This window comes from Prinia subflava, chromosome 3 (assembly GCF_021018805.1).
Source record: "Prinia subflava isolate CZ2003 ecotype Zambia chromosome 3, Cam_Psub_1.2, whole genome shotgun sequence".
Taxonomy (NCBI): Eukaryota; Metazoa; Chordata; class Aves; order Passeriformes; family Cisticolidae; genus Prinia; species Prinia subflava.
The window spans coordinates 3373906-3391282 of NC_086249.1; the positions used below are offsets into that span (position 1 = coordinate 3373906).

General features: G+C 41.2%; 1 long non-coding RNA gene across 1 annotated transcript in view; it reads left to right on the forward strand.

Moving 5' to 3' along the window:
* The first annotated feature begins 809 nt into the window (after positions 1 to 809).
* Positions 810 to 17377, forward strand: part of LOC134548560 (uncharacterized) — a 40411-nt gene continuing 23843 nt past the window's right edge. The window contains exon 1 of the long non-coding RNA XR_010079804.1: positions 810 to 854. This is a non-coding gene — a long non-coding RNA (uncharacterized LOC134548560). The remainder of the gene's footprint in view (positions 855 to 17377) is intronic.

Sequence of the window (17377 nt, forward strand, 5' to 3'; positions counted from 1 at the left end):
TAAAAATTTCTAAGGGACAGAATGTGACTTGTGATAATATAAACAACAAATTATTTTTGAGTGCTGTGGGGATATGGTGGTTCCTGGCTGCCAGGTTAGAAGGGCTATAGGCTAGAACTTGATAGCAGTACTCCAGCTATATACCATCTGCATTTCTTTTCATGACAAAAATAATCACCAGTTTCCTGCACTGCTGTCAAAAAGCTGAGCCAACATGCCGATCTGGGAGTGTGATCTGGAGTTCTGGTCTGGCTACATCAGCTGTGCTTTTCAGCCAATTCCAGAAGCAGATTCTGTAATATTGGTGAGGTTTGAGCCAGGAAAAGTACAGATGTTGCAGTGTGTTGCAAGTACTTTGGCAGTCAGAAAGATTCAGTCCAGTCCCTGGACCTTTTTCTGTCTCATATGGCATTTGTGCCGTGGAGCAGGAGCAAAAGTAGGCAATCCAACAAAAGTAGGATTTTCCCCATAGAAGCATCCATACAGTTGGACAGAGTCCCTAATAGCTCTTAATATTTACTCTTCCAACATTTGCACTGCCAAACAGAAAAGATATTTCATTGCAACGGTGGATCCTTGAACCAGAGACAATGGTTATAGCTGAAATTAGGGTTCTTTAGGGCCCACAGAAATTTATTAGCATTCTCTTTGCTCACTGTTTTTTCTCAAATGTACTGACAAATAGCTTCCAGTCTTTGCTGTCTCTGAGCTGACCTGGTCTGATGTGCTCTGACAGCCATTACAGTAGTAAACTTAAAATCCTATGTTGCTATTTTGGGGTGAGATTAAAGTACACAATTTATCTTTCAAGGAGAACTTCAGCCAACTGGAGAGCATACCTTGGGTGAACTTGGGTAAGTCTTGCTCTACTTTTGTAATTGCTTTTATCAGAAGTGCTTTAGCACTTAGGTAAATGCCAATGAAGTTGTTTCAACATCTGGCCAAACCAGTCTGTTAAGTGCATTCCACAAGCTTTACATTAACACTGAAAACTTCACTGCTGAGCTTTCTTATGATACATTTGAATGGGGGTAGCCATAAATCCACCCGCTGCACTAGTACTGGTGGTATTAAACCATAGAGAAAGCATCAGTCTTTTCCCTTGCACTTTATTTGTTCAAGGCCATGTCAAAATGAGCCATTAGTTTTATGCAGAATCTCATGAAATGTAGGAGTTAATGAGATTTGCTACATATAAACATAATTTTTGGATCATCCGGGGATAGAAAGACCATAGTAAAGAATGGATGAGATAAAGTGAGACTGAATGATGATGTTAATGGGACTATTCCATCATGAAAACAGAATGGAAAATTCTGCTGAAACAAACCTTTCCAAAATCAGTGATAAACATCTCTTGCCAAATGCAAATGCCTCATTCAGACCTGACCTCCAGCAGTTCCAACAAGGTATGGTTCATAATTTCTGCTTGTGTTGCTCTGTGGAATTTGAGAGTGCTGATCTTGACCTTGGATTTGCTGTTAAGCTTAAGAATAGTCAAAATATTTAGCGCATAGAAATGGAAACCTCTTTTGGCAATGCCTTTCTTCAGATGTCTACACGATTTAAACAAATAACTGAGAAATTTAAGTTTACCTGTGCTACAGGCAGAGAGATGATTCCTATAAATCTTTTGCAAAAAACCTGAGATTCAGCAGGACATGATGTACCTTACTTCTATTCATTTGTAACACTGTAAAGAAACACGGGGAAAATGCTTTTATGAAAAGCAATACTCTCTTCATTTTTAAAAATTAAATTTAAAAAATCATCCAATTGTGTCACTGGCATCAGTCAATGACTGTGAAGCTTTTTACACAAACATTGGTTCTGACAATACCGTATCTCTAGCTCTGCTATTTCTTGGTCTCTGGTGACTCCTTAGCCCTCTCCAGAACCTGGCCACCAAATCTTTGGACACCTTTCCATAACTTAATGTGTGATTTCTCATTACCACCTTCTATAAAAAGTCTCCCCTATCTCTTTTCTCCCTTGAGTCCAAAGTCTTGAGTGCCTTAGAGAATAATTTCAATATTCTGCAATCCTTACACATTATTCCTTCAATTTGTCTCACGTACTCTGAATTTTTATTCACTGCAGTCTATAATAACTTGGACTTGGGGATTTTTTATACTGCACAGAATAATGTGCCAGCACAGCACTAAAAGACAGTTGTGTAACTACTGTAGTGATTGGTAAGAGATGGCAAACTAGGTTCAAACATGCACTGTGCTCCCTCTTCAGTAACAGGAGACTCAGAAAGGTGTAGATAACAGCCTGCATGCTGAAAGCAACATTCACACCCCGTTCAAATACTGCAATGGGACTTAAGATGGTAACATGCAGAGGTGTCTACAGACTTGAAACCTGTTGAACAGTTTTGTTGCATTTTCAACAAAATTTCTTAACTTGTGCTTTCACTGCACTCTAAAATTTTGTTCTGCATGTTCCATGATAATTTTAGATCCAGACCTGTGCTATCTCTTTTAAGATGAACTTCATGGAAGAGTCAGATTCAGGAATAGCAGATGCTAGAGGCGGGGAACAAAGTTCCTTTGAAACCACCATGTCATTCAGTCTCCTCTGCTCCACACATTTCCTAATGGTCCTGTCATAAATAAATAACAATGTATATACTAAAACAACAGCAGCACTACACACAGCTACCTTCTCTAGAGCAGCTGGGGAAGAGCTAACCATTTATAAAACAGAATTAACATGTCATTTAGCTGAATATACTAATTGAAAGGTGAGTGTGTGTGAATGGAGGAGGAGCAACACCTGTTTGCCAAAGGGGGTCTTGGGCACTCACTCACTTTGGACTTGGTTGCTATTGTGCATTTCATGTTAGAGAATCCAGCAGACTCATCATGGGAAGTTTAGAAATTGGCATGCCTGCTGTGGCTATACTGTTTTTTAGGGCAGTGTCTTGGGTTGAAAAATGTAACCAAAAATGTGTATTCTATTTTCATCTGTTGAAATCAGTTGGGAGATATTGTTCTTTATCTCTTGTAACTCTAGGGGAAGAAGAAGGCGAATGCCTTCTGTTAATGAGACACCTGATAACACCAGATAAGGCAGTGCCTTCTTATCTCTTCCTCCACCCATCCTCCTGCAAGGGACATCACCTGTGAATGGGCCAAAGAAAAGGTCTTGGAGTATTGTGGTGCAGCCTTCCTAGCACAGAGAGTACACACTGGTCTGATTCATTTACCTTGGCTCTGGAAATACTGGGCTAACTTCTTCAAGGTATCCCATCTCCCCTGTGTGTCTACTAAATCTTAGAGGTCAAACAACAACAATGTCCAGTAGGTTGAAGATTGCCTTGGGGCTACTGCAGTCATGGGGAATAGACCAAAGTGAGGAAATTTCTAGGGTGGGTAAATCATAAAGAGCTGCTTTGTATCCTCACAAATGGAGCTGAACCCAGAGTTTATTAACTGCAGCTGAAAAACTAGTTCAGAGTAGTAACATGTCCTTTAGTAAGAGCATATATCATCTGAGTTAAAAACAGGTCTCACCCTTCTTTTTTAATGTTCTCCAGGCTGTTGTGATTAGTTCAAAGTACATTTTTCTGCAGGCATTAATTTTCTGTGTCTGCATAAAGACACATCCTTTTAATAGTTCTAAGTGTGCTTATTACACATCCCTGTGGCATTGAAACTTCCAGGCCTTCTGTTCAACTTGAGGTTGTTTCTTGGGCCTCCCAAACTCTCCACAGTTTGCTGGTGGGTTTCACCTCGTTACACCCTTTGGGGACAGCAGAACATCACACTAAAAGAGGCTTAGCAAAACAAACACCCACAGGGTTAAACTGTAAAATATTACCAATCTATATTAAGCATCAGATGACTCTGGTCTTGTCTCCAGGTTTGGTTTAAATTTGCAGGGGAGACCAAGCCTCTCCATGTTGCCCTCTGGCAAGAAACTGACTCATTTTTGCTGAAAATTTCTCTTTTGTTAAACAGTCCCCGTCACTGTTTGGTTGAGTGGAGAACACTGCTGCTTTAACTGACAGTCTCAGCCTGAGTATTTAAGCCCTCACCTTTAGTGTGTTTTTGCAGAGCATGTCCAAAGACAAACACATTCTGCTGGCTGATGGCTCACTGCTTCCTTCCACAGACCAGAGGAGGGATTCTTGGTTGCTTCATCTCACATTTCTGGGCAGCCCTGCCAGTGTCTAGGTCTTCCTACCCAATGGATCATTTAGGTCCCCAAAAATACAGGGTACAGATAACATCCACAGAGACATGTGAAATTCATAGCAACTTTACAAACACTTTTCTTCAAGTACTGCAGTCTGCAGTGAAATTCCTATGGCAGTTGCTGGAGGCCCATTTGATGCACTCATTGCTCTGCTAGCAGTGTAAAGTAGCTCTGCTTTAGTCATATAATGTTATGGTGAAAGAAGTGAGCCTGCTTCTGCAGACTTCCACCCTAGAACTCAGCCCTGTTGCCTGGTTCACCCTGCACATATCTCTATTCAGTCACGAGGTTCCAGAGATGCACCGCTGCTTCCCCTGCTGTGATACACTGCTGTTTGCTGGAAGGGACTGAGAGAAATTTCCTGGAATTGCTTAAATTTCCTGCGAATGAACCTTTGAGATAGTACTGCAACTCTGGTTGTATGCAATTGGGTTTTGCCTGCATTCCCTCCAGTAGGGTGCTTGGGTAGGAAGGAAAATAAATTACACTCACTTGAATTTTGGCCCCTGGTTTTTGGCTGCCACCAACTTGGCTTTTAACCGTCATCAGGCTTTAGGTAAAGGCCTTCTTGGTTGGATGGGATCCATTTCTGAGACAGCAGTTCAGTTTTGCTGGCTTTGCTATGGACACAGGCCTAAGGAGGTAGGAGATTCTTCCTGTTTCCCCTAAAGTGTTTTTAGACAGATCCTGTCTGTCCTCCTCAGGAGGAAAACAACAGAGTGTAAAAAGCACTTGTACTAGAAAGAAAAGATGGACAAGGGCAATCTCAACTTGTAAATGCAAGCATCTATGTGGTGCATTTTGTGATGTGGAGGAGGGTGTGAAGGTACCCTCAGAATTCTGTCTGTGAATATTCAGTTTCACTGCAGATTTTATTAAGTTGTACATTTTTGTTGTGGTAGATGGATTTTGCAGAAAATTTCCACATACTGGGTGGGATAATGGATTGCTTTAAATGAGAACCTTTTTTTGATATACATAAGCTTAACTTTAGTATTTGTTTCTGTGGCTATTAGGAGCTTTAGACATTGATTTGTCTGCTCAGGCTGATTACCAGAACTAAGAGATAGCCTAAATTCTCTATGGCTCTGTCTGAACAAAAGTAGTTTGACCTAATAACATTTCCTCCTTTGTCTACATATTAACTCTAGAATTACATTGGTTTTCAGTGCCTAGCCTCAGGATGTAAAAATTGCTTCCTTTCCCATCTGCTTGGTACAGCAAAATACAAATTGACAAATATCTTCCTTGTTTAGAAGTTGTAAGAACTGATGTTTAAATATACCTCCCAAGAGGATTTCTTGTGCCTTCCTTTCTGCTGTCTATCTACCTGTCCCTCCCCTGTTCTGATGTTTACAAGGAGCTTACTCATTTCAGTATTTTCCAAGCTGTGCAGGAGGAGAGGAACACGTAGCTGTGGCAAACCTCAGAGCTGCTGAAGTTGTGTGGAAGGCAAACTGAAATGCAAAGCCCAGTCTCAGCACCAAAGACCCCAGGGAAGCTGCAGAGCCATGTGGGGAGACTGATGGTGTTTGCTTCTGATGTGCCTGTCCAGGGCAGGTTAGTCTCTAGGAAGCAAAGGAAAGTGTCCATCTGTTTAGTGTTCCCATGAGGTGGAGCAGTGCTATTTCTGTTTTACAGATGACAAATGGATCTCTTCAAAGGCTGACTTCAGTCACTGAACACCAAAAAGCTGGGCTGCTTTGTCTGAAGGAGCCTCTTTGTTTCCACAAGCTGTAGGAAAAACAAAGATTTGCTTAACTATAGGCAACCTTTGGTTAATCTCCCCCACTTTCACCCTCCCCCAAAGAGAATGTTTCTAGGTCATGCAGAAATGATTAAATAGTACCTTGGAGCAAGGAATATCTCCCACTCCTTACAATTGCCAGGCTGCCATGCTGGCCACTCGACCACCTTTCCTGACTATTGTCCAGCTTCATGTAACCATTAAATAAAGTTTTCATGTGGATATTTATGTAGAGTGCCTATGGTACTTCATAGGCAGTAAAGTCTCTCTTGAATCACTCTGTTACCGCTGACTCCAGACTTCTTTAGATAATGGTTGATAAAGTTCAAAACATTAATTTCCACCAATAAACAGGAACTGGAAGCCTAGGGAGTTAATAGGGCTTTTTCATCTCAGCCTAACTCTGTGATCTAATTTCAGATAGCAGAAAATATGCCAACTTTAGCCGCTAATTAGAGTTACTCTTTGGAGATTATTTGTAGCAGACCTCCAAGCTTTTTATAACAAAAATGCACTGACAGTCCTGCCAGCATAAATACATTAGCTGTTTGTAGTGTAGAGGCCATTTGAATTATGCAATGAATTGTTACAAAGTGTTTTAAAAACATATCAGCTTCACAAAAAGTAATTTTTATCTGGAAACTATGGCTCTGTAATTCCTCAGGAATAGTAAGTGTGGCAACATTACCAATTTTGTCTCTTTTCTTGCAGGTGCTGAAAGTTTTTAAATAATAAAGAATGAGGTGGTATTGGTGATTGCATTTTATTTTTCATATTTTCTTTGATCCTGTTCTGGAGAGTGCTCTTGGTACCGTATTCTGCTGAACTCTGGTTATATTCACTCAGGATTAGGCTTCTACTATATTCTAGAATGCATCTTGCTCTCAGAGAAAACAAGATACTTTTTCATCACAACAAACAAATCTCTTCTTGGGGAACTGGCTCTTGATACCCTCACAGTGAGCTGCAGCTTTCTCAGGAAGTTATGCTTCCCAGTGTAGTTATGTTTGCTGTCCTGCAGAAGTAAGAGAGACAGACTCTCACCCAGAGAAATGGAGAATATGAATAAGTGTGTGGCAACAGAGGTGTGATTATAAGATTCATTCTATCAATAGCTTTTCCTCTTGTAGCACTCATATTTTATCCTTTTACCTCACCTTTCATTCAAGGTTGAGCTCTTTTATATGCAGTTTCTGCAACATCTAGGTAATAGTGGTCATAAAGCAGTTTATAAAATTACCAGTCCAAAGACAAACACATTCTGCTGGCTGATGGCTCACTGCTTCCTTCCACAGACCAGGGAAGGGATTACCCCTTTGAGAAATTCCCTGAGCTTTTTGGCAGGTGTAAAGTGATGAGTCAGTGAGAACAACACCAAGAATAGGATCACATTGCCACTTCTACTGCTGTCCACTGCTCATCCACAAAGATGGAAAATGTGTCATTACTGATTGTAACTCCTGCTAAATCAGTAGGATTTCTAAAGAGCCTTCTACAGAGCACTGCTGAGGAACACAAGAGTGCATCTGAGGCAGTGGGAGAAACAGAAACCCACAGGAGAAAGGGAACACTCATGTATGTCCTAGGCATTTGTTGTTTCAGTGTGAGGTTTTTTCATTGCTATTTGAAAAAGGTGTCAGAACACCTTGGGTGCCATATTCCTGGGTACTTCCTCTTCCTTTGTCTTCTCTAAACTAGATTCCCTGGCAAGTCTACCACTTCCAGGGTTATTTTCACGTCAGTAATGATAAGAACTAGACTGCGCAGGTAATTCAGAACAATGAGAATCTGAACTAACAACTACAATATTATTGATATATCAGAAAACGTTTTTAAAGAAAAATATTTTGGCTTCCAGGCTCTTGACCGTAAATATTTAAATATTTGAGTGTAAAACAACTTTTCTAGCAAAAATACTTTGTGGAAAATGTTGTCCAGCCAGACCTGTGCCTCCTTTACAATCCCTCTTAAAGCAGTGGTTTGTTGTATTGTTTTGGCTTTTTTCCTACATGAACCTTACATTTGAAATTCGGGTCTTGTTTCACCTGAAAACCTATGGATGACTGGAGAAGCAAAGAATGACAAAGAAAGCATGCAAGTGAAACCAAATCAACGTGAGAGGTGAAATTGGTTTTATTCTGATTCTCCATTGCTACTCAACTGTATGACCATTTAAACTTTCATGACATGCAAGCACTGATATCAAATGAGACAGGGATTCTGAACTGGTAATGTTTTCTTGCTCTACCTAGTAAACTCAGGGGCAGATTTAGAAGAAGTGGGTTGTGTCTTTGTGGCGGAACAGTTTAAAGTCATGGTCCCTTTCCTCAGTGAAATGAATTTACAAGAGTTAAGAATCTCAGAAGTTGAAATCCCCTGCTGAGCTCATATGCCCTCTTCCTCTGAGCTGTTTCAGTGATCAGGCTGCCTGCCAATGCCTTTGTGTCAGTCAGGCAGCTACAGGTGATCTTTAACTATTTATGCATTGTTTCAAAGATTGTCTTCTCTCTCCTGCCCCATATATTTACACAGCCTGGTGGCCCATGCTGGAGGATGTCTGAGGAGCTGTGAATCCCTATGTGAGTTGTGAATAGACCCAAGTCTGCAAATGACTATGCAAAACATAGGGCGGGAGAGTATCTGGCCCTTTGTTCATTTTTAATTAACCTCTCTAGGAAGAAATACCTTAGAGAAAGGGATTTCCATCCTGACCTTTAATGCAATGATGGAGGAACTGACAATCTAAAGAGAACTGCAGAAGCATAGAGAAAAAAAATACTGACACTCTTGGATCACCAAACACGAAAGGAAGGAAGGCGTGGAAGGAAGGAAGGTGTGGAAGGAAGGAAGGAGTAGAAGAACATAACTTTATTTTGTTTTAATTCTTATAAAGGATATGATGTCCACTCCTTTAGATCACTTTAAGGCAGATATGCAGCAAACTCAAGAATGAAAAGCTTTGCTTTTCTTCATTTGCAGATGTCCATGCCAGCACAGACAGAAACGTAGCTGTGGGCAAGTGTAAGGAAGGGGCCTCAGTTTACAGAGCTCAAAGGTGCTGTGCCACCTGCCAAAGCTGTGTCCCAGCAGAATGATTGCCCTGCAGTATGGATGGGAGAAGCAGGGAGAATGCATGGGATGAATTATATCCTAGTACAGAGGGTGCTTATGTACAACATAAGATGCTATGATGCTCCCAAAGGTAACACAGCTTGGAAATTTTAGTAAATTGTTTCTTGGTCTCTTGGAGAAGACATGAGGGCAAACAATTTCTTTGAAGAAAGGGTATGTGGGTGGTTTGGCCAGCAGCAGTGTTTTGGTTTTGTCTACTGTAAGGAATTACTTTTTTCCCAAACTCCTCCATTTATCTTAATTTAGAGTAGATTTAAGTTACACTAGGGGTAATGAATTAACTGAGTGCCAGGACTGTGGAAGTGAACTTCAGCAACAATGTGTATTGGGTATTGCTTATAATATGAATTCCAGTTTAATTCATTGGAAATCTAGTGTAAGGAGCCATAATTTTCACAGTGTGAAATGAAAAAGAGAGAAATGACAAGCAGTGAGCAGGACAGTGTAAAATAGTAGGTAGCATGTGCATGAGTGACAGTTTTATCTTACTGCTTTTAGCTGTCATCTTGGTTGTCCTCCCCTTTTTGCATATAAACTTGTGTGCCTACTTCGTTTTTAATGTTGTATTCCAGAGAGCAGACATCACCACACATGATCTGTCTGACCTATTAAATGGCCTCCCTGAACTGCTATAAGCATAGGCATAGAGATGGATAGATGCTCTGGGATCACTAAAAGATGTTTCTTAATATTAAAATTAATGTAGTTTAGTCAATAGTATTAATAGGATTTGCTTCCAAGTGTCTGGACAGCCTGATATTTCAAAATTCAACTTTGTCTTACAGGATATTTATCATATCTTAGTTTTCAGAAAGTGGTGAGCTCGCTGAGTGGGAATTGAAAAGAGAGAGTTTATAAAAGGACAAGGCAGGAGCTCAGCTTTGCAGTCTTTAATTTTCAGAGGCCAAACTATGGGCATGAAATGCCCAATTGTAGGTCAATCCCTGCTGCCTCCAAAAATGTCCCCTGGGAGCAGCAAAACCCCCAGATCAGATCCCAAACTACTGCCAGTTTGAAAGCCATCTGGAGATATGCAGTGGACAGAAATGCAGGGGTACTGAAGTGTTCCACTTTTTCACTCCGTTCTCCTATGTAAAAAGAGTGATTGCATGAAACTGTGACTATAAAACACAGGTGTGGATTTCAGCATAGACACCCAATTAGAAATGAGGAAAGGCAGCTCTCAGGGTTACATGCCTGCTTGGCATTTTATCTAAATGTCACTTTCAGTGCCTCAGTTGTCTGTCCCTTTGTACAAAATTCCTGAAAATTAAACTCTTCTTTTTTGTCTTGCTAGAATATAGGAAAACAGAAGTTTCCAAGTGCTTTTCTGAAACTTGAGTGGGTGAATGAATTGCTCTGCATACCTGTCCAAGTGTATGGGGTGTGAGCTTAACTGTGCTTGCCAAGCCAAGGTGCCATGTCAGCAATCCAGTCTGTGTTGGCACTGTGAGTGAGTGAGGAAAGAAAGGTTTCTCCTTGGGCACTTAGCTATGCTCCTGCCCCAGCTCTCCCCCAGGAGCCTGTCTGTCTCCTCTCATTGCACAGAAGGCTGGGGAGGATGGCCACTCTGCTTCAGAGCCCAAGCTGGATCCCAGCGCTCCCTCCTGGCCACTGCTCCCCGCAGCTGGAGGGAGGGTGGCGAGGCCTGGCCAGGCTGGCTCACTGAGCTGAGCTCCAGCTCTGCCCTGGGCAGGTGCAGCCTCCAGGCCTGCCTGACGGGTGCAGCTCCCGGGCTGTGTCCCTGAGTTCGGCTCTGGAGATGCGTCGCGGTGGCAGGTGTGCGGTTCTGACGCCAAGCGCTCGTCCCACGGTGACGGGCTGTCACCACGGCACTGCCGCGCTTTCACGGACCTCGGGACCCCAACAGCAGCAGCTGAGAGCAACAGCCTGTGGGGAGTGATAAGCTGAAGCCATCATTTATTACAATTTCCTCTGAAATCGGCTGCGCGCTGCCTGGTGCTCCAGCTGCACTTCTGTGTTATCTGCCTCCCCAGACAGGAGAACGTGGCAAATGCAAACTCCCAGCTCCGTTAAGATCTTTGTCAAGCTCGCACATTTCAAATATCTGGAAGAGACAATCTCGAGCTTCGAGGCTTTATGTCAGCACTTAATAGTGGGCTTTGAAGCCTGTTGTTATATCTGGGGTTCAAACCAAGAGAGAGCAAATTGGATAAATTGAGATTATTCAGGAAAGTTCTTGGGTTGTTTAAATTATGGGCACTGTCCTGTACTGTCCAAATGTACAGCATTAATGGCCCTTAGAGAAAAAAAAATAGCTAATGAAAATACTTAATTTCTATGCAGATCACTTGTACTCATGCTAAGCCTTGGGATCTTGAAAGTATCATACCCCTCACATCCTGACAGACACATTTGAATTCAGAATAACTTAAATGTTTTATTCACTGTGGGTTCATTATAACTTAATCGCAACTGATAAAATTTTTGTTTCAACTACATGTTATTCAAATTTTGTATCAAAGAAAGAAACGTGAAAGTTTCTTTTAACAATAAAAAATGTCTTGTCCCTTGGGCAGCAATTAAGCTAACCTTCACCAGTATAAGACTGGACTCAAAATATTGGGCTCTTCCAGTCCTGTGCACTATCCAGTGATGGGCCTTTTTCCCAGTCCCTTGTTGACATTTATATAACTAAATCTGAAAATATTTAAATGTTACTTCTGAAACCCTGTGAGAAGTGGTTCCCTGGCCTTCTGATACAAGCAAAGAAGTATTAATCTGTACCAGAGGTGGAGCAGAGGGGCGTGGATGCTGTACAGTATCAATACAATAGTATTGTGTAAGCTCTGCCTCTGATTCAGCACATGACCTCCTGAAGTCCCTTTGACACAGCTTGTCAAAGCCATGGAACTGCCAGCAAATTCTGCCCATTCCAGTAATGCTTTTGCTGAAGACTCTTACACTTCTTCCCAGAGTTAAGCCAGCTTTGCCTGCAACATTATTGTGTAACTGTGTAGCTGCATCTCTATCAGAGATTTTCTTGACCTAGGAAAGTAGGTTGCAAATGAAATGAAGGGCAAATAGAACTGGAGACACAGCATTCAGCTTTTTATATTGCAAGAATTTCAAATGTTAAGCCAGCCAAAGGCTGCAGATACAGTAACCTTACTTCCAAGAAGTTTGAAATACCTCAGTCTGTATAATGCATTTACAGCAAGCCTGCCTATCATTGTTGTTTTCACTGGCTTCAATATTCTGTATTCTTCACTGCTACTAAGCAGAAATTACTCCTGTACAGCAGATGGTTGCAGTTTTATGAAATGTTATGTTTTTCTGTTTCAGAAGAAACACTAGAACTCTGTATATGGCTCCATCACTAGTACAGCAATATGCTGTGGTTGCAGTCCTACTTTTTTGAAGTTTATAGAAATAAGGACTTTGAAGTTTGGTTTTCCAGCTCCTGTACATGTTAGTGCACATAACTATAAATATGCACATACTTATTGTTTTACTGACTGCTCAATAAGGGACAGTTGACTTTGAGGCATGTTATTTGTTTTAGTCATCTGAAAATTAGACACATAGTCTAAACTGTGTATAAGTACTCAGGGCTTCTGTACTCAGTCAGGAGAGATGGTCACCTCCAGGAGATTATTCATCACTTGAAGTTTAATCAGAGGATGATTAATTAAGACTGGATTTATGTCTTTCTGGTCATTAAAATGAATGGAGTAAATCCCCAGTGGCTAAGGAAACTGCCCAATGAAGTTGTGTAAATACCTTTAGTTCTTACCACCGTTCCTTGAGATATGAGGATATGCAGCATTTCAGAGTATATGAAGTATAAGCAGGGCCAAGAGACCTTGAGAAAAAGACAAAGAAAATGTCCAAATATGCAAGACTTGGATAAGGAATGTTAAAGTCTACCCAGAATTGAATCTGATGAAGGACAGGAAGGGCAACAAAAAGACTTCTACAGTAGCTCAGCAATGAAATAAAAACTGGGAAAAAACATGGTCCCAGTGTTAAATGGGAAAGGGCCTTTTGACAAAGAATGTGAAAAGACTGAGGCACTCAATTTTTTGTCTTGCCTTCAGGAATCCCAAGTTTTGAAACCACTGAGGAAGTTTGGAACAAGGGAGACTACTCTTGCTAAAGGAGGATCAGGTTAGGGAACATTTAAACAACCTGGACATACATAAGCCCATAGGAGATGAGAAAATGTGCCCATGAATGCTGAGGGTGTGGTCCAATGTCATTGTGAGACCACACTCACTCTTTGAAAAGTCTTTGAAAAGTTGTGGCGATTTGGTGAGATTCCTGAAGGTTGAAGAATGTAGATACCCCTTGTGTCTTCATGAATTACAAGAATGAGGATCCAGCCTCATCTCTGTCTCTGAAAGGTCATAATAAGGTAGCAAATAATTCTGGAAACCATTTCCAAACATAAAAAGAACAAAGAGGTGATTTGGGTTGTCAGATATTTGAAATGGGGAGTGATGTCTGACCATCCTTCCTAAAACTAGCTGAAATATGAGGCTCCAAGCATTGTGATCAGTGGCATGAGGTACAGGCAGAGACCAGTCCCTAGTGCTGTGCCCCAGGGACCAGTGCTTCTTAATGTCTTCATTAACCATGTGGATAATGGGGCAGAGTGTAAGCTCAGCAAGTCTGCTGATGGTAGAAAACTGGGAGGAGGGGTTGGTACGTGAGACAGTTGTCTGCCATTCGGATGGACCCTGGGGAAATGGACAGAGAAGAACCTCATGGAGTTAAAACCAAAGGATGTGCAGTTCTGCACCTTGGAAGTAATAACCCCATGAATCAGTATCATAATCACGTGTGCTGGAGATGTACTTAAGAAGCTTTGCAGAAAAAGACCTGGAGGGCCTGGTGAGCACCAAGGTGAATGTGAGCCAGCAGTGTTCCCTTGGGTATTGTGGTCTGCATTAGGAAGACTGACACAAGCAGGTTGAAGGAGGTGATGTTTTCCCCCTACCCAGCCTTTGTGAGACCCCACCTGCAGTGCTGTGTCTGTTTCTGGGTTCCCCAGTACAAGACAGATATGCAGATACTGAAGGTGAGCTCACTGAGGGTCCTCTAAGATGAGTTGGGGACTGCAATACCTTCTATGTGAGGAGAACCTGTAAAAGTTGAGATTATTTAACCTTGTGTTTGTTTTAATCAATGTGCTTAAATGTCTGTTGGGAGGGGGAAAAAGTAATCAGAGCCAAACTCTTCTCAGTGGTACTCAGTGAAAGGACAAAAAGCAATGGTCACAAATTGAAATGCAAGAAATTTCACTTAAACATTAGAAAAAGCCTTTTCCATTGGTATTGTACACTGAAACAAATTATCCAGAGAGTTTATTGAGTCTCTATTCTTGGGATACTCAAAACTCTACTGGAAATGGTCCTATATGACATTTTTCAGCTTATCCTTCTCTCAGCAGGAGAGTTAGACTAGACAATCTCCTTAGGTGCCCGCCAGCTTCAGCTGTTCTGAGAGTCTGTGATTGTGGAGAGGTTTAGGAGTTTTCAGAATTGCAGCCAAACCTTTCTTTGTCTCTCTTATCATTAACAAAACAGTAAAAGCTCTCTCTTCTGCAGACAGTTTACTTCTGAAAGCAGAAGAATGTGAAATCCACAGAAATATTGTAGAAATGCAAAATATGTAACTGTTCCCTTATTATTATTAACATGTAATTAATTGGATTTTGTTTAATGACAAAGGAATAAAAAGCTCCTCAATGTGTATAGCTTATGCACAAACAAAACACACAAAAACTGTTGTGGGATAGCAGCTTCACAAAGGAACATCTGTTAAAGGAAATGACCTGCACAAAGTCATTGCAAGTCCATTATTCACTAACTGACTACCTATTGAGAACTAATGACACGAATGGTTATACCCACTGGCTTTTCATCTCCAGCAAAGTGGGCTCAAATCCCTAATAAGGCACCAGGTGAAAAGGAGTCTCTTGGGCCTCTGTTCCAAATCCCTGTTATGCACCATATAAATTAGCACATTAGCAGGCTTGCCTCAAGGGAGAAGCAGGGCTAGGACAGCAGGTGTGGCAGCAACATAATTGAGATGCAGCAGCAGAGCAGGCTGGTGCTTTCGTACAGTGCCAGGCTGATTCACACCACCTCTATTCATCTGTAACTTCCATGAGTGCTAGGCTGGCTCCTAATTCTAAAAGTCCCATCTTCTGCTGCATCGAGGAAGCCCTTCATGGAAAAAGAATCACTGAAATTTATGATTTACTAGACTAAGTAATACAGGATCCTCAGGTATGAAAATATCTGTCAATAAGTAATTTGGAATACACAGTGGCTCAGAAAACAATTGAAGGCCAGTCTGTATTTTTTTCTCATCAAAGGCTACTCAGGCTGTTGTAAAGACTGTGCTATGGGTGAGAGGAGAAAGAGGACCTGTCAGGGATTAGCGTGTTATTGTGCAGGGAGGGTGGCTTTCACTGTCAGTGGGGTGAGAGAGTGCAGTGAGTCTGAGGTAGGGAAGGATGTCTGTGAGCAATAGTAATAAGGAAAGGAAGTACAATCTTAGCAGTACAGCATGAAAAAAAGAGTGTTATTGAAACTTTCCAGATTCTGAGAGTCATTCCCCTACTGCACAGATCAACCCATTGCAATACTGAGTGTTCCTGTATTGAAGGCCATTTGTTATTCCTACAAAACAGCAGAGAGGAACAGTCAGAGGAATTCCTGTGAGCCACCAGGCCTGGCAGCTTGCATTTCCCAACCAGCCATGCTAATGCAAGATGCCATCAGCTCCAGGGCAGGCAGCACTAAATACCTGTTTGATTCAAAGTTCAAGGCTCTTATACCACATATATTTACCTGATAAAGCACCAGAGCAATGTAGTTACTGTCATGAAGTACAGGGAGAGGGTTTCCTGGTAGCTGTATGGTTTCAGAGTCATATTTCTAGGGCTCAGCTAATTATTCCTGTTGACAATGCAAGGTTAACGCGTTGAAGTGAAGCAATGATAAGAGCAGCAGAAATATTTTGTTTGCTCTTACCAGGAGTTATTTGCAAACCTGCCGAACTGGAATAGTCATTTTTTCTCCCCTCATCTTTTGCTTAGCAATTAGAAAACTCTTACTAGTGCATAACTCTTTTTCCTTGTTGATGATAAATAGAGTGTCTCCCAAAACTCTGTATTAAATTGATGTGTTCACTTGCTTTAATCTTGGGGAAGCAAATTATTCTCTCCTGACATTCTGATGACTTTACCAGTATGACATAAAGAATTATACTGGCAGAAGGATGCAGGTGAAGTCCAAAAGCAGAGATCCCAATTAGCTGTTGTGGAATAAATCCCAGCTGCCCTTCAACCTTTCAAACATGATACATTGGATTCCATATACTCTATCTAGCTGTAGATCTGAAAAAGTAAAATGAAAGCAGGTATTGAAAATGCATGGATGACTGGAAGTACTGGGGAATATTCGTAAATATGGTCCTAAATTTAACTCTGCAATTGCCTTGAGTTCATGACAACAAGAATTCTCTTTCATAGAAAAATGTCAGTGTGTTGCTCTTTGTCTCCTGAGACAGAATCAAAGGGAGATCTTCTGAATTTATTCACATAAGAGTAATGGCAAGAGAGAAGAAATATGTGAAAACTGAAGATTAGGAAACAAATGTCTATCATTTAGGTGCATGTAGGAGAAAGCTGCACAAATCTGTGATTTCAATCTTCAGTCTCCACTGAAAATCCAGACACAAGTTTTGAAGACATTATTATTGCGAATCACTTGTGCCTAATTCTGAGAGAGTCTCTGTTTCAGCAAATTAATATTATCAGACTAATAATGACTAAATGCATAAATTACTACCAACCTCACATAATATTGAGAACATCAAGATCTCAGTCTCTGAATAACTTTAGGTATTATGATTGAAAATGTCTTTGTTGAGGTCTTGTTTCTTTGGTGTATGGGGATGTTTTTCCATCTGCAGAGAGAGTTACACAGAAGCTTTCCACAAGGTTGTGGAAAACTCTGACCCTTTACATAGATCTTAGAGGCCCAAACTGGAGACCTCTTCTGTAAAAGTGCATGTGTGTGTGTGGCACTAATGCCTGGACCTCTTGCTGCCTTCAGTAGAAATTTCAGGTACGGAATTTTGCTGTCTAAACCAAGATCTATTTACTTGCCTTGCATCAAGTTTTACAGTGTGGATTTTTCTTGGTAAAGCAGCAGCAAAAAATAATTTCCTATGCAATGAGCCAATAGTTTCACTGAGTCACATCCCTCTGTTAATGCCTTGATTTGAAGCAAGTAGGAAATTTGAAGATAGGAA